We start from the raw sequence: 18,663 nt of genomic DNA, 5'->3' as shown, positions 1-18,663 counted from the left end.
AGCATACTGACTATAATAACATATATCAGGAGAATCCTTCCTTAGGTCAATTTATTTCCCTCTCATCCATTAGGATGTCCCAGAACCTCAGTATAGCACAAAAAGTCTACTATGATCAACAGGTTTGGTCACAATATAGGAGGCTCAGAATGGGCCCAAACATTTATTATTGTACAAAATTATAAATAGGATACAAATATTATAAACGTCATTAGAAATCCACAACATGGAAATGTTGTCATTATAACATCACCACAGGTTTGGACTACCCATACAACTCTACCTATAGATAACCTTTGGATCTACAATAGTAAGCTAGACAACTTATTGTCCTGCAATATTAAGGGGATCACCCTTAAGGAATCTCAACACTTATCTCATTATGGTTATGTTTAAACTTGAAGCGTCGCTCAAAACAGGAGGATGACCAATATCCCTGCTGGTGTCTGGAATGTGGGAGCAGGCATGAGCGCACTAATTCAAAAGTGTAGGCATATGCAAAATGAGATGCCCCTCAAACCGACCCGGTGCTTCAAATATGAATGTAACCGTGTATGGCCTCAGCCAGCGCTGCTTTGGCCACGCCCCCTGATGCGTTTCACCTTACCCACCGTGGCTTGGTACCAACCCCTGGTGGGCAGGGTGAAATGTATCAGTGGATGGGGCCAGAGCAGCGCTGGCTGAGGCCATACACGGTTACATTCATATTTGAAGCACCGGGTCGGTTTGAGGGGCGTCTCATCTTGCATATGCACTTATCTCATCATTTATCAATATTTCCTCCCAAAAAAGCTCCCACTGCATGGGTGTTAAGTTCTTTCATCTAGATCTTGTAGTCACTTTGAATCATGTCTATATGCAAGCCATGCAGAATCCACCAGAGAACATGCCACACTGTTAGTCAAGCCTCGCAATTGATGTAATCAGTAAGTTTTGCTGCATTTCTGGCAAAGTCAACATGTATTTTGTGCACTTACTGAAAACTTTCTTAGCCTGAAAAATGAAAACTACTGCAACCACAGCATCTAAGGTCCACAAAGCTGCAATATATTCTATTTTATATTTTATCTTTTTTTTTTTTTTTTTTTTTACTTTGTGTTTGTTTTGTCATTCTGGAATGCTTAATTTTCAATTTTGTATGTGATCTTATGTTACAAATGCAAGTCTCACTTTTTTTTTTGAGCTAGATATTATTTCAATGGAGATGGATTTTTTTTTCTCTATTGATGGCCAATTCTGCTGTATTCCGGTTTCCTTCTGAGAATGTCTTTGGACAGATTGGTATTTCTGTGGATGGCCTGTGCTTTGACACGGCAGGTATGTTCTGCACCGCAGCAATGAACTTGATTTTCTTATAGGGAAGCAATTGGAAAATAAGTTAAATGCTTCCCTTCAAACACGGTGTGCAGGTTATAGATTTTAGCACCTTCTTTATAATCTGCCTTTGCGAATTGTAACCTATGAATCACACCTTGGTGAGACTCCCATCCAATGATTTAGAATTCTAGCAATGACTCTGGGCAAAGCCTACAGGGTCCAGGAAGATTAAGAAATACATTTTTAACAAATGAGGAACATCAAGAAAGGATCATTGAAGACAAAAGCTATAATCATTCTCCTGGGCAAAGCTATGCAAAGATTATTGTACCCAAAAGAATACTGTTCTCGAAAAGCGAGATGTCAAATGAAAGTTTCATAAAGACGGTAAAATATGGTATAAATTGCCATGTTTACCTGGCAGAGCTTGTTAACTTTGAAGTTCTATTTAAAGGGGTTGTGCAAGCTAAATATGGAAAGCTGGGTTGTAGGGGCTAAACTAAATTTTCTTTAGAAGACTAAAACATTTATTTGTGACTCCAAATCCCCCCCCAGCTCCTTTTTCTGCATTTCCTAGTTTTTGTTGTGGCCATGAGTTTGCTATTGCAGTTTTCACCTGTAGATGGTGCTGCAACTGAAATCTGGAACTTCTTCCACCCACATGTTCCAAATGTCACTTAAAACAAAACTCCGGGATTAGCACAAAATCCCCCATTAGTACACCCCCCTACACAAAACACTAAACAGTTATTACATTTGTGAAATTCCTTTACCATTGAAGAGAAAAGTCTAATTGAATTTTCAGAAAGTCATCTCTGTAGTTCAAAAAATGCTTCTTGTATTCTGCCAAGGAGGAGCTGTTAGAACAGTGATTAGATCATATCCTCTCCTCTCTCTCTCTACCATAATCAAACTACATTTCCCATCATGCTTTGTAAATTGCAATGAATGTGGGAGGGTACATAGGCCTGTACATGTTAAATGTGAACAAGCCCACTTCAACACAAATCACACCCCACCATTCTGCAGCCAGCAAGCCATACCACTCAGTAACACAGCAGGATAGGTAGGTTACAGCCTTCTAAATGCAAAGCATGTTTGTGCCCCCCCTCTCCAGCCACAAAAAGAGATAAACATGAACTGTAGATACATGTCCATAATTATATATTATACACACTGTACTCTGCTGTAATTTAGTATTAGAAATAGTCCTCCTCCTTGCTGTAGCTTTGAGATCTTTATAACAGCAATCAGTGCTTGTATGGTGTATGTGAGAACATTCCCAGATGCACCACAGAACGAAAGAGACGGGCTATGCTGCTTTACATTAGCATGTGACACAAGTAAATGTTGACATGAGAAAAAAAACAAAAAGGTGCAGTGCTAACTTACTAATCAATAACACAATAATGGTGGAACCCTCTAATGTATGGAAATCTCAATAAGCTTCCTTCAATATTACCACAATACTGGTCTTTGTGATATGTAACGTCACATATAATGCACATCAAACTGAAAATAAGACATAAAAGGTTATTGCAAACTTTGCAGGGATGGTGGAAACCCCTCCTACAGATATTTGGCAGTGGACAGTGTCACCCGCTTATCAGTGCAATTTATCAGTGCCCATAAGTTCAGCCTCATCAGTGCTGCCTCAGTGCCCATCAGTGCTGTCTTATCAGTGCCCATATATGCTGCATTAGTGCAGTTTATCAGTGCCCCATCAGTGCCTATAAGTGCCTCCTCAGTGCCCATCAGTGCCGCCTCAGTGCTGTCTTATCAGTGCCCATAAGTGCTGCCTCATCAGTGCTGTCTTATCAGTGCCCATAAGTGCCGCCTCAATGCCCTTCAGTGCTGTCTTATCAGTGCAGCTTATCAGTTCCACCGCGGTACTCATCAGTGCAGTTTATCAGTGCCCATCAGTCCAGATTATCAGTGCCCATAAGTGCCGCCTCAGTGCCCATAAGTGCTGCCTCTGTGCCCATAAGTGCCGCCTATTTGTGCCCGTCTGTGCAGCATGGATTGTTGGGAGAGCTGCCTGATGACACAGAGCGGCGATCTCCCGGTGTGACAGATCATGTAGGTGAAACTCTGGGCGATGTAAGGACCCGCCTCCTTGACCAGCATTGTGATAGACAGCACACTGGTCCAATGCCGGTCCAGGAGGCGGGACTTTACAACGGCTGGAGTTTCACATCAGGCTACTACAGAGGAACTACAGACCTCCAAAGAATATGGATGGCATAGTTGATGAAGGTAGGAGATCAGCAACAAGAAAATGGAAAAAAGTTTTTGCCCGGAGTTTTGCTTTAAATAGGCAGCAATTGTCTCTTCAGCAATAAACTAAGCTTACATGCCTGTCGGCTATCCTCTTCAGAATGTGCACTGAGCTGTGCATGCACAGCTCAGTTTACATTTCCAGCATGGTGCCATTATGCCAGGAGGAATTACTCCAGCGCATGTGGAGCAGTGATGTCAACCAATAAATATGGCGAAGGCCGACACCAGGGACCTCATGGATATCGGACCATTGCAGTAGAGGTGAGTAATCTTGAGTTTAGTTCTGCTTTAATGAACTTAACTGCAGGTGAAATCTGATATTAAAGGCCAAGATGTTACATGTTGGGCATAAAACCAGTAAACATAAAACTAATATTTCAACTATAAAGTACTGGAAGCAATCATTAGATGGGTGTCTGTTGTTTATTTTTTAACCACCCTACTACTGCCACATTGTAAAAAACATGGTGAACAGCGTTTATTAGCGGAGCTACAGAAAATACACAAGTTGCCAGTGCACCCTGTGGTTTTTAGAGAGCGTACAATAAACAGATCCAATCAGTGGCTTTGTGCCTTGTTATTGGTGTGATGGCCAATTCTTACTTCTTGAACACCCCCCCAAATATTTACCTGACTCTTTTCTTGATCCAGTACTTTGCCAGCTCTCCATTTTCTCACTGGATACAGAGGAAGCAGCAGGAGCCATTGACCCCTATTGCTGTCAATCAAATCCTGGGAGGAGGGAGGACCGAGCCGCACTGTTAGGAAGCCCGGTTCAGAAATGCCCGGATGAGTGCCCCACAGCACACAGCTTGCTATGAGGGCACTCAGAGAAGATGAGGAGCAGAGAGCACTGGCGGGGGACTCCAGAAGAGTAGATAAGGGACTGCTCTGTGCAATACCGTTGCACAGAACAGCAAGTGTAACATGTTTATATAAAAAAAAAGAGCCTTTACAACCACTTTAACCTTTATGAAACTGTCCCTAGTTCCTTTAGGAACCAAACCATTTTTGATTCCTTTATGTCAGATAAGAACACAAATGAAGAAATGGTTTGCTTTGAGGAGCACAAACAGTTCTCCTTTCATGCACTGTCTATTCTGAGGCTCTTTATGAGCCCGTAGCAGATTCCGAATGTTAATGTCTGAGTGCTTGGTGCTTATTCTGTGGTGTGATGGAGGAAGGAAAAAAAAGGAAAGCAACATGGTAACACTGAATTCCTGATAAGGTTCTCTGCCAAACTGTCACAGATTTGGAACAATATTTTTATGAACGGAAAAAAGAAACACATTGGCAAACTGAGAATCTGCTTAATACAAAAGGGCAGCCATTTTACTTGAAATCTTGGTGCACAAACAGAGTAAAAAGATAGCGGCTCTAAATGTCTCTCCCGAGATTCCTGACAAGTTGAAAGACGTCTGGTTATTGTTCAGCTCAAATCGCTCGCTTTGAAACAGATGTGACAGCTATGAAAGTGGATGCTGGTGTTCTGACTGCTGAAAGGAACAGAGACGGGGTATATAAATGAGATGCATGTACCTGACCACTTCGTCTGGTGTGTTTGGGTGCAATAATAGCAATCTGGCATTGTCTGTTTAAATAAGGATTTTAAAGGGCCACTAAACTTGAAAAAAAAAAATAAGTTACATTAAATAAAAAGATGTAGTAATATTATTCACACCGCTGTGTGTTAAATGTCCCCAAGTCTGTGGAGGAATGTACTGTACAAATAGTTAAAGGATTTGTATAAGCTTGTCCCAAATTTGCCCCCTCTACTCCTCTAGGGCATGTCCTGGCATAAATGTTTTCTTTTACATTAATTGTGTATCAAGAAACATCTTTTATTATCCCAGTAACGTCATCCCCAGGATTGTAAAATTCTTGCAGCGACAGTTGCTGGGATAAAAAGGTACGCCCTCCAGAACTATATCTCCCAAGATCCCTTTCCCTACACACAGTATGTTGGCAAGTTTATGGTAGTCAAAACAGCTGTATTGTTTTACTAAAAAATAAATCAATGAATGCAAGGGACAAATAAATGGTGGTGACAGGCAGGGTTCTCTAGTCCAGCAGGGGAGAACTTGGACAGGGGCGTTTCTTTGTTTTCCAGCAGCTGCCTCTGCCGACTATTGTATCCTGACATCTGGCGCTCACGGACATCGACGCACACACTAAAGCCTAGTACACAATAATAGTGTTTTTTTCGCTCAACAACGTGGGCTGAGCTTTTATGTTCTGACAGGGGGACGGCCCCGCAACAGAACATATGGAGCCAATCGCCACAACTTTTTCGGTCATGCCCCTTCGACAGAAGCTGGTTTCTGTCTGACCGGCTACCATACACATGGGCCGAATGTTGGATGGTTTCTATTGAACCAGCCGATGCCACCTGATATTTGACCCGTGTGTACTAGGCTTAATAGTAAAGACATCTGGCTGCAGTCACTGTTGACTTTTTTCAGCCCACTTATAGTTATATAGTTTGTAAGGGTGAATAAAGACATCAGTCCATCCAGTTCAACCTGTGTGGGTGTGTATATGCATTTATGTCTTTAGTACTTCCCATATTCCTGTATATTGGTTACGCTAACAGTTTTTTTTAATTAACGAGGAAAGGGGGTTGGTGGGACTTTATATGAGGTAATGACGCAGTCATTATCTCGATCCCTGTATTATGTATATAAAAGACAGAGCAAAGAGAGTGGGACTTTACATGAAGTACGTGAGGGACAGGATAATCTATTAATTTATAGTAATAAACATATCTATGATATAAAGTATATATTTTATTCTATTTTGTAGCACATTATTAATTCGTACATAAGTAGATACCTGCATAGTTGTAAACTACTCTAATCCCTAACATTGAAGAGGGATGAGAAAATATACAAATTGGAACACAACATCTGTTGGCTCAACGCGTTTCACGGCTCATTGTCGCTCGTCAGAAGCAAGCATGTATTGTGTCTCTGCAATGACATAGATACATTTCTGATTGATCCAGTGTATTCATGCATTATCAAACAAAAACAAGGGGTCAGAGCCTCAACGGGTACTTACAGGGTATCCGTTTATTGATGGCATGGCAGTATGGGCCATGCGTCTCCCCATAGACGGGGAACGTCCCCCCCGGGAGCTGAGACGGAGTGAATGATGTTGTAGGCATGATATCAGTGGTATCACTTTATCACTGATATCATGTCTACACATCATTCACTGCCTGATGCCTGTCCGTCCTGGGTGGGGCCTGTGGGGGCTGTCCATCGTGGAACACTCCGTTTCAGCTCCCGGGGGGGGTATCCCCTTAAATTTTTCACTCTTTGTTATATTGCAGCCATTTGCTAAAATCGTTTAAGTTCATTTTTATTCCTCATTAATGTACACACAGCACCCCATATTGACAGAAAAACACAGAATTGTTGACAGTTTTGAAGATTTATTAAAAAAGAAAAACTGAAATATCACATGGTCCTAAGTATTCAGACCCTTTGCTCGGTATTTAGTAGAAGCACCCTTTTGATCCAATACAGCCATGAGTCTTTTTGGGAAAGATGCAACAAGTTTTTCACACCTGGATTTGGGGATCCTCTGCCATTCCTCCTTGCAGATCCTCTCCAGTTCTGTCAGGTTGGATGGTAAACGTTGGTGGATAGCAATTTTTAGGTCTCTCCAGAGATGCTCAATTAGGTTTAAATCTGGGCTCTGGCTGGGCCATTCAAGAACAGTCATGGAATTGTTATGAAGCCACTCCTTCGTTATTTTAGCTGTGTCCTTAGGGTCATTGTCTTGTTGGAAGGTAAACCTTCGGCCCAGTCTGAGGTCCTGAGCACTCTGGAGAAGGTTTTTGTCCAGGATATCCCTGTACTTGGCCGCATTCATCTTTCCCTCGATTGCAACCAGTCGTCCTGTCCCTGCAGCTGAAAAACACCCCCACAGCATGATACTGCCACCACCATGCTTCACTGTTGGGACTGTTTTGGACAGGTGATGAGCAGTGCCTGGTTTCTCCACATATACCACTTAGAATTAAGGACAAAAAGTTCTATCTTGGTCTCATCAGACCAGAGAATCTTATTTCTCACCATCTTGGAGTCCTTCAGGTGTTTTTTAGCAAACTCCATGTGGGCTTTCATGTGTCTTGCACTGAGGAGAGGCTTCCGTCGGGCCACTCTGCCATAAAGCCCTGACTGGTGGAGGGCTGTAGTGATGGTTGACTTTCTACAACTTTCTCCCATCTCCCGACTGCATCTCTGGAGCTCAGCCACAGTGATCTTTGGGTTCTTCTTTACTTCTCTCACCAAGGCTCTTCTCCCCCGATAGTTCAGTTTGGCCAGATGGCCAGCTCTAGGAAGGGTTCTGGTTGTCCCAAACGTCTTCCATTTAAGGCTTATGGAGGCCACTGTGCTCTTAGGAACCTTAAGTGCAGCAGAAATTTTTTTGTAACCTTGGCCAGATCTGTGTCTTGCCGCAATTCTGTCTCTGAGCTCTTCAGGCAGTTCCTTTGACCTCATGATTCTCATTTGCTCTGACATGCACTGTGAGCTGTAAGGTCTTATGTAGACAGGTTTGTGGCTTTCCTAATCAAGTCCAATCAGTATAATCAAACACAGCTGGTCTCAAATGAAGGTGTAGAACCATCTCAAGGATGATCAGAAGAAATGGACAGCACCTGAGTTAAATATGAGTGTCACAGCAAAGGGTCTGAATACTTAGGACCATGTGATATTTCAGTTTTTCTTTTTTAATAAATCTGCAAAAATGTCAACAATTCTGTGTTTTTCTGTCAATATGGGGTGCTGTGTGTACATTAATGAGGAAAAAAATGAACGTAAATGATTTTAGCAAATGGCTGCAATATAACAAAGAGTGCAAAATTTAAGGGGGTCTGAATACTTTCCGTCCCCACTGTATATATGAGTTTTATTGAGTAATGAAATATAGTTACCTATGAATTAATAATTTGCTACAAAATAAAATATATACTATATATCATAGATATGTTTATTACTATAAATTAATAGATTATCCTGTCCCTCACATACTTCATGTAAAGTCCCGCCCTCTTTGCTCTGTCTTTTATCGTTTTTTTTAATTGTTACCACTTTCACTGACATCACCGATTGTGGAAGGGAGTCCCACACCTTTTCCATTCTAACAGTAAATAGCCTCTTATGCAGTTTAAGGCTAAACCACTTCTTTTCCAACTTTGAGTGACCACGTGTCCTTTTGAGCGACCTGAGACTAAACAGTTTTCTTTCTATGCTACAGTCACCATTTAGATATTTAGATATTGTGATCATATTCCCTCGTAAGCGTCTCTTCTCTGGGAAAATTAGCTTAATATGTGTAGCCTTTCCTCATTACTCATTTCAGCCCTCTTATTAGCTTTGCTGCCCTTCTCTGGATTCTCTCCAGTTCCAGCACCTCATCCTTGAGGACTTGTGACCAGAACTAGACTGCATAATCAAGATGTGGCTGGACCAGAGTTTTGTAAAGTGGTAGAATTATATATTTATCTCTTTGGTAAGTCCCCTTTTTTAATGCATGCTAATAGTCTGCTGGCCTTGCCTGCTACAGCTTGGCATTGTATGCTATTGCTGAGTCTGTCATCAACTAGGACCCCTAGATCCTTTCCAGTCCTTGATTCCCCCAGGGGTTCTCCCCATAGCATGTGGTTTGCGTTCATATATTAAGCCCCCAGGTGCTTTACTGTACATTTATCAATATATAATAATTGCCCACCCCTCTATTTTGTTGAGGTCTTCGTGTAAAGTTTCATCATGTTGTGCAGTTATTACCCTTCTCAGCTTTGAATCGTCAGCAAATACAGAGATTGAACTATTTATACTAGCCTCTATATCATTTATCAACAAGTTAAACAGAATTGGTCTTTGGAGGGGTGTTGTTGACACTGTCCATGCGGTTGGTAATCTTTCTCTTCCGCTAAATCCTGCTTTGTGGCTTTTGGGCCTTGTGGAGGGTGTCATAGCTACTAAGCATGAAACATTATTTGTATTTTACTCAGCTTATTACGCATGGAGGGAAACTCTTCTGAATTTCGAAATCCCCTGCTCCTCCTACGGTGTGTAGCTGGAAGGCAACAATTAATGGGACCCTGCCTATTTACAAATTAACGTATGCCAGTAGGAATTGCCTTTATAGGTTTGACAAGATCTGGAACTGTTGTGTTGATGCTCAAGGTCTTACCATTTAACTTTAGTTTCTTTTGGAGTCAGGGGATACCTGACTGTAGGCCTACCTACTGTAATGTGCTCCTTTTCTTTATCCCCCTTTGCTTCTTTTCCCCCTCCTTTCCCTTGCCCCCCCCCCCCCCTTTCCCTCCCTTCCCTTGCCCTCCCTTCCCCTTCCATTTCTCTTCTTTTTTTCCTGCTAAAGACCAAGATCCTAATTAAACTCTGCTGGATGATGACTACTGTGTTACACGGGTACCTTGCATCTGTACCACTTTACAACTGATGATATTGTATTTTTGGAAAGCTGAGATAATGTCTGTTGTTGTAAGTTTGCAACTGTGCACCCCACTCACAACTCCTGACTGCTCCTTTGATTGTTCAATCATATTTTGTCAAGGCAGGTGGTGTCGACAGGGCCACCCATAGCTCCAGTTTTGGCCAATATACAGTATACCCAAGACAGTAGACACAAAAAAAACTACGTTGGATTTATGTTGGATTTAGGAATCTGAAGCTATCCTTTTTAATCTTGGCACTGGCCCTGTGAATGTACATTTGTGGGTTTTGAAGTTTTCAAAGAAAGGATATTGCAGCACACCATACATCGACTTCCTTGTGACACATCACTCCTTAGAATCCCACCTGCGACCATACCTCTGAATTTTATGTACTAGAAGAGTTGTAAAGCCTATAGCACTCTGCAGTAGGTCCAGTGATTACTTTAAAAAGATTATTGCTCCATGTCCTGTGGTCCCAATCTGTGCATGATGCTATGTTTCCCTCGGTATACCAGCGTTAAGACCATTATATTTTTATATTCCAAAGCCTCCAGATCTGGCCTAGAGTAGATGAAGAAAAGAATTATATGTTTGGATGATCTCATAAAATCACATTGATAATTATGCTGTGGTGCTTATGAGCAGAGTCGCTTTGTGGCTATTTTTAATTGATATCCATTCCCGGAGCCAGAGAACACAAAGAGCAGTATAAAGGGTGTAAGTACCAGCAGTAGCATTTCACAGACAACACCAGGGGCTATGCTTGCTCTGTCTTAGCATCTGGAAGCCAAAGCATATGTTGGATGTTAGCCTGGGTGTATACTATGTGTCCTATTTATTTAAGGCTGCCTTGGAAGGCACAACTTGCCAGAGTGTTTCTTAGGGGTACATGTCAGAGTTGATTTAGCATTGAATTGAATTCGGATACTCCTGAACAGCAAAAAGGCAACATTTTTGGGCAGGAATGTGGCTGCTATGTGAGCAACGATCTGTCACTTTCATTTATGTAGCTCTAGGTCATCTGCAAAAGCGCTATTGCAGAGATTTCAATAAATTAGAATAAGCTTTGTTTAAAGAACTGTTTATTTTTTTTCTTTGAGGCACTGCTCTCATACTTAAAGTAAATCTAAACTATGCAGGATATGGTTTAAATGGTTTGGAACTGGAAAACATTGTTTGCTAAAGCTCTGTGGATCATAAACAATTGGAATGTGTTCATAAAAAACAAAAAGTGCAGCACACTACCACTCAAAAACATATATTTGTATAAAAATATATGAATGTCAGTCATTCATATAATATCAAACCCCACAAAATACTTCATAAAAACATGATCATTGCCCTCATAATATATATATACACAAAAAGATATATTTGTGATTTATATAAATGGGAAAAGAAGAAGTATAGTGTATAAATAAAATGAAATAGGATTAAGTTCATACTGATTTAAATTCAATGTCCTGCATTGCATGCGTTCTCCAGGAACAAACGTGCCCAAATAAAGAACGTGCTCCACATCCCATGTGCAAAAAAAAAAAAAAAAACATATTATGCACACTACAGTGCCCCCCCGCCAATCAGGAGGCAAGTCAGCGAGACCAGTTTCCCGACTGGCCAAAGCACCACCGCCCAACAAAGCGACACCCCCTCTATGTGTCCACCACCAGTCTCAGCTGCCTCTTACCTCCATGGCCGACCTACACAATGGTAAGGTCAACCAAAGCTGTCCCAGACACCTGGGTGTATAATGCTGCAGCAGTCCTCAGAGTAGGTGAGTCCAACTCTCCAAACCATGCCTCAGGAAACGTACCACTCAGCAGAAAAAATGAAACCAAAAACCTTCCATAGTGTAATAAAACCACTTATTCAGTAAAATGAGATGAAAAAGTTCTCCCAAACACAGTGCACTATAAATCCAGTGCACAAGATATTATTATTATTATTATACAGGATTTATATAGCGCCAACAGTTTACGTAGCGCTTTACAATATAAAAGGGAGACATTACAGTAATAATACAATAAGATACAGGAGGATTAAGAGGGCCCTGCTCAGAAGAGCTTACAATCTAATAGGGTGGGGCAGGTGGTACAAAAGGTTGTAACTGTGGGGAATGAGCTGATGGAAGTGGTAAAAGATTAGTTAGAGACGTTATAGGCTTTACTGAAGAGATGAGTTTTCAGGGATTGCCTGAAGGTAGCTAGAGTAGGGGATATCTGGACAGGTGGAGGTAGTGAGTTCCAGAGGATGGGAGAGGCTCTGGAGAAATCCTGGAGACGAGCATGGGAGGAGGAGATGATTGAGCTTGAGAGTAGGAGGTCTTGAGAAGAGCGGAGAGAACGATTTGGGTGATATTTGGAAACAAGATTGGTGTGGTAGCTCGGGGCAGAGTTGTGAATGGCTTTGTATGTTGTGGTTAGTATTTTGAATTTAATTCGCTGGGTGATTGGGAGCCAGTGTAGGGATTGGAGGAGAGGGTTGGCAGACACTGAGCGGTTGGTAAGGTGGATAAGTCTGGCAGCAGCATTCATGATAGACTGAAGAGGGGATAGCCTATGGAGAGGCAAGGAGTTTCAATAGTCAAGGCAAGAGATAACAAGAGAGTGAATGAGGAGCTTGGTGGTTATAGTTGTTAAAAAGGGACGAATTTTAGAGATGTTACGAAGGTGATTTAATCACCGTTATGCATTACATATACATTGCCCTTCTTAAGCATGAACATTTGGAACGGATATGTCAAAATGACCGCTCCACAACCTCTGGGTGTGATGACATCATGTGGCTCCTCCCCTTTTTATGCTTATGTTCGGTGCGGGAATGCATGTTTGTGAGTAGTGGCAGCCAAGCACTATTTTATTTACTGGATATCACATTTTTTATTTAATTTATTGTGTACAGTTTTTTTTTTTATTCATAAAACCATAAAATACTTGAATTCAATATTTTTCCCTATTTTGGCAGCTCAGTGCTGCTGATTTCCTGCAGCCACTTTCAGCCACTTACTGCATTATAGTGTAACTAAAGGAAAAACTTTTTTTTAGTTGTGGACAGAGTGGAGATGGATTAGAACACCTATTAGGTTTTTTTTGCTGCCTGTGCCCCCTTTGTGCCACCCTATCTATTTGTCCTGTTTACTGTTAGCATTGAAAATGAAAGTAAAAGAAAATCCTAAATTTTTGATTGTTCCCAGAAAAGTAATAGAGTGGAAATCTTCCAATGAGGGCACTAGTTCTGTTGAGCTGGGTGTCCCTAAGGAATCCCCTTAATTTGCAGGGATTTCCTCTCACGATTATAGCAACTATTGGAATTATATTGACATTTCATCAGTGAATCAATGAACTGCAAGTTCCATCTGCCACAGCCAGAAATGGACTTGAAGTTCTCTGTCTGCGGTTGTCACCACACTTGTAGTCTACTGACACTTCCTCCAGCTTTTCAGCTGAAAGCCCATACATCTGGTTGCGGGTGCATTACTTTGCAGGATAATGTAAAAAAAAAAAAAAAAATAATAAATTCACCTTTTGTTCCTGCAAAAATGTGTGTGTATTATTTTTTTAAAAGGGGGATTTAGCCTTTAACATACAATCCTTTAAAACAAGGCACAATTGTACAAAATGCTTCTGTTAGTACCAGAGCCTGATGGATTGATGCAAAATATTGTAGACATGGTAATACTTGGTGGTATCATGGTAAAGCATGAAGGTTTAAATAACTTTCCATGGTAACTTGGACGAATACACTAAAAAGGGATAGAGGTTGAGAAATTAGATTGTCAAAAGCCATATGATAAAATAGGTTGTGTCCACCCTTGGAGCTCCGAAGAAGTTAGTAAGCTGAGCTCTGTGTAACAGAAGTTTCACGGCTTTGATAAAAATTCTCCACCTTCTGAAGAAACAAATGGTATTTGTAACTTTTTGCTGTTCATTATCCAGTTTTTCATGATAAAAACAGCTGTGTAAGGCCTCTTTTTCATCCTGCAGTGTTGAGGGTTATAGAGCAACCCAGCTTCGTATGATACAATGTCTGGCTGTTAGTAAACAGACATGTAGCCATTTTGAAGGCCTGACAATCTCTTTTTACACAAGTGACGTTGAAGACGTATCATAACTGAAAACTATGGGAAGAAAGTCCTAAACTGGATGACATCTATGCCCCGTACACCCGACAAAATTATCGGACGAATGATCGTCCGGTTTTTTTTTGCATGCTAATCTCAGATCGAATCTGATGAGTTTACTACAGTCACGAAAATTCCCGTATGACAGAAAAAAATTCGGAAGTGATGTCGTGTTGTAATGCATTTGTATTGCATTTTCGAACGATAGCTGTACTGATTACATGAAAATCTGGCTGGCATCATATGAAAAAAATTTTCGTACATGTCCGATAGAATAATATCGAATGACCTGTCATGATCGGCTCTCGAAAGCTCTGTACTAATGATCCGATTATCGTACGATCGCTTCGAAAGCGGTATTTTCCATATGATTTTCTGATCGTGTGTATGGGGCATTAGTTTGGTAGAGCACGGTGCATTCCTTTTTTTGCATCTCAATTGCTCCCACAGCAGATGGACATCATTGCTCAGGGCCTGCTTCCTGACAATTGTGGTTCATGCCCATGCAATGTTGGTACAGCCACTTGTAGTCCCCACCAGGAATGCATGTGATAGGGTGACAACATATGTTTCATATTCCCATCGCACACGTTCCTGGTATAAGCTCTTAAAGGTCGGGTGCTGCAGGGGGGAGGAGTTTCATTATTTCTTGACTTTTCCTTGATTTTTGATTGGTTGATGGTTATTTAAATTCTCTTCACTGAAATTTTCACATTTATCACATGCCTGACGAAGGGGTCCTGCGCGACTCCGAAACGTTGCACCTTTTGTGTTGTGATCATGCAATAAATTAAACCGTTTGGACGCTACCGTGTGCTGATCCTTGGTGTGCTGGCAAATATCTACAGGGTGACAACATAGGCGCACAGTTGGGAGACAGTTGTCACCCCATAGCAGGATGTCCCTGAACCTCCATGGCAGAATCACCATGTATTTTTTTTTTTTTTTTAACAGAAGTTGCAGATTTAAAAAGATTGAAAACAACTTTTGAAATTACATTACCATGTTAAACCTTATATGAGATTTAAATGATTGGGTTTAGAGATATGTTAGATTATTATTAAGTGAGTATCTAATAAGGTACTTCTAGGAAACTTATTCTGTCGATCCTAGAATAACCAACTAAATCCTAAAACCAACAAAATGTAATATATTGCAGCTTACCAATCCTTTAATGTTGTGTATACTATTATTGTTGTGCCTAACTACTATTTGTTTTTTGGGCTAGTTTTCTTTTATTTTCTCCTGGGGATCTGGCCAGTAACTGTCTTTAGGGTGTCTCCACTTTTGATGGAGGAGCAATATAGACCCCTTTGTACAGCAGCTTTGTCAATCTATAGAGAGGGTGTAGTGTTAGATGCACTGTCAGATTTAGATGGACTTGACTAGCAAATAAAAGCTGAACTTTAGCTAATACTTTTTACTTTTTACAACAGTCTTTATTCAAAAAGAAAAAAAAAAAAAAAAAAAGGATTTACGTAAATGAATAAAAGATTATGCAGCCCTTTCAGTGGTAAATGAATTGCCTTAACACTCTTAACTGCCACTTTTGCTGGACAGCTTGGTCTGTTAATAGAAGTTTAAAAATAACAGATTTACTGGTCACATCAACAGGTAACGGCTCCATCAACGGCTCCATTCATTTTCTAAGAATTAGCTACAATATTAAAAACAAAATTGTTTTTGGGTTGACTGCCATTTAAAAAATTGTCTGACAAGTAACATATGATAGCCTTTTTCGAAAAAGAGGAAAAAATCTTTGAATGTCTTATTTAGAGCATTTATAGAATTAGTTTAAGCCTAGGTTCACATTGATGTGATTTGGTATGCGATTTGACAATGTCAAATTGCATGCCAAATTGGTGGCTATTGCTGGTAATGCCGTCTTTTCGGCATCGCAGCGATTCCCAAAAGTAGTTTCTGTACTACTTTTGGCGACTACGGGGTTCGATTTGTATAGACATCTGTGCAGGAACCCGCACAGATGTCTCAGAAATCGCTCCCGAAGTTGGACTGAAATGCGGGTATGAATTTCAATCCCGGATTAAATCGGTAGTAAGCCGCTTGCATCCCATACTAGCACATTATGAAAGACTTCCCTTAGAATGAAGCCCTCCAGTAGGTGCACTGTCATGGCTCCTCGATGCTTCCATCTTCACTGGTCTTCCTTCCAGATTCGCAGGCTTCGGTTGTTTGATTGGCCGAGCAGCAATGACGTCACTCGTGTGCTTTAGTGAAATTTTTTTGAGTTGCAAGTTTGTAATCTTTGCATATTTGGTCTCTTGAATGCCTTTGTTTCTAGGTGGCAGACCTGTGGGCCAGGGGCCACATGAGGTTCTTGTGGCACTTGTTTGCTGTGTAGGGCCCCTGAAAGCAGTCATCTGTATTTTGGTGCAGTTGAGTATAAATTAATAATTATTCTTTAGAATTACTTCTAGTGGTAACATGGTGTGGTTTATTTTTTCTTCAAAAAAAATTTTTTTTTTTTGGATATCTGAGGGGACTGTAAATGGGGCCTCCTATATAAAGTAAGTTTACCGCCACTGCCACAGTTGCATAGGTCCCCATGCCATAGAAGCTCTGCACTGGCCAAAATGGGAAGTTTTAGACATGTGTGGCAAGTATGTGTGAAGTATAAAACTGGATATTGGAGCGATAAGTTTAAATTTTGCTGACAATTTTATATTTACGGGGTTGAGCATAGACCTCCAGCTGGCAAATCTCATGGGACTGGTCCATGCTAGAGAACTTTGCTGATGTTTTTACCAGAGAGTTAGAGCTGTCTGCCTGTGACACCTTCCCCACCCCATCCCCTGCAGGTGCATATTTATATAAAATAAAAGTACTCGCCCCTCATAGTTCAATCATACCTGCTCATCCAGCTGGCCCTTGATCTCTAGCCTGCCTTTATGCTGTATGTTGCCATTTTATATTGGATAAATATCACAGTTTACTACTTTTTTAGTCGTTTTTTTTTTTTTTAAGTCATGTGACTCCACAAAGTTTTCTGTATGGTCTTTTACCGGATCGTGGGGGTAGTGTTACTTTCCAAAGTTCATTCCATAAATAGAAGAGAACAAAGAAATGGGGGAATATATTATTACATATTCATTGTGTAGGTACCACATCCTCAAATGTCGAAGAAGGTTGTATTTATTCGTGACACACCATTGAGAAGTACTCTCCCCTCCATGTACGCTGTCTTCCATACCACTGATGCAGCATTCCAGAAGGAGCTTTCAGGAGCCACTATAATCAAGTAAGCAGTGCTGGGTGAGGACCATCACCAGTACTATGACCAAGGGAGCACAGCATTCTGTGTCTCAGAGGAAGCAGCAGCGGTATGCAAGCTGACCACACCAGCAAGGATCTGGTTGTGTGCATGGTGTGGTCAGAATGAAAACTAGCAAGGGGAACTGGCAGGATCAATAGATACTTAGGAGGAATTCAAGAAGTTCAAAATGAACTAGCACTATATACATACTGTTTGTTACATAATGTGTAATCATATATGCAGTAATATGTTTTGGGGTAACATACATTTTAATGTTTCTTCCATGAGGTGACAAAAGCTATATTTAGAATATGAAAAAAAAAAATAGAAAAAAAAAGACAAGACAAGAATTTTTTTACTGCTTGCACTTATTTTATTTGCTTGGATCTTTATTTTTTTTTCCTCCCACTGGAATTGCTCTACACCTTGTTTTACATTCCCCTTGAACCTCCCGACTGTATTGCATCTGCTGTGCTGGTACTTCTGTGGCGGCTGCCAAACGAAAAGGAACATCCGTAGGTTCCATTAACATATGTTTCTAACAAAACCACATCTTGTACGTTCCTCAGCTGCACAGCATTATGGCAGCCTTCCCAAAAGCCTGGAGACCGTCCGCAAATTTCCTGCTGTACCTGTAACAATTTAATTGTAGAAGTCAGCCCAGTCAGGCATTCCCGGCTCGTGACTGGGGGACATGAAATTCATTGTCATTATTGTCCCTGTCATTTTGTATCATTATGTCTTGCTGTAGAATTTTCCTCACTCCACTGCCTCTCCTTCCTCCAGGAATCGGAGATTATGGCTGAGGTTGGGGCGCGGGCAGGACTATGAACTGCATTTACCTCAAGGGAGCCACATATTAAACTGTTTTTTTTTTTTTTTTTTTTTTTTTTATATCCCCTGCAACCAGCAAGATTTGACTGTTTCTTCCCTGCTCAGGCAAATGACAAAATTATATGTATTTTTATGGAAATGCTGCAGTCTGCGAGCTTGACCCTTCTCTGCCAAGAGGTATGGTAATGGGATGAGGGTCAGCCTTAGAGTCAAGGGGTTAAACATTAGTGCATTTAAAGGATAATGGTCCTCCGTGCATGCAGTTCAGGGTTACTTTTTTTGCCTCCTAATACTTCTTTTTGCCCGTAATTTTTGTTACAGTTATTGCCAAAGAAAAATGCTGGAAGTAATTCTGCACAGAACACG

At 40.9% G+C, this 18,663-nt stretch overlaps 1 protein-coding gene across 2 annotated transcripts in view; it reads left to right on the top strand.

Annotated features, from left to right (window-relative positions):
* The window catches only part of GPD2 (glycerol-3-phosphate dehydrogenase 2), a 369,873-nt gene that overhangs the window by 91,005 nt on the left and 260,205 nt on the right, over window positions 1–18,663 (top strand). The gene's annotated exons all lie outside the window — the stretch shown is intronic.

Source organism: Aquarana catesbeiana, linkage group LG06 (assembly GCF_042186555.1).
Source record: "Aquarana catesbeiana isolate 2022-GZ linkage group LG06, ASM4218655v1, whole genome shotgun sequence".
Taxonomy (NCBI): Eukaryota; Metazoa; Chordata; class Amphibia; order Anura; family Ranidae; genus Aquarana; species Aquarana catesbeiana.
This window is presented reverse-complemented; position numbering and strand designations above follow the sequence as displayed.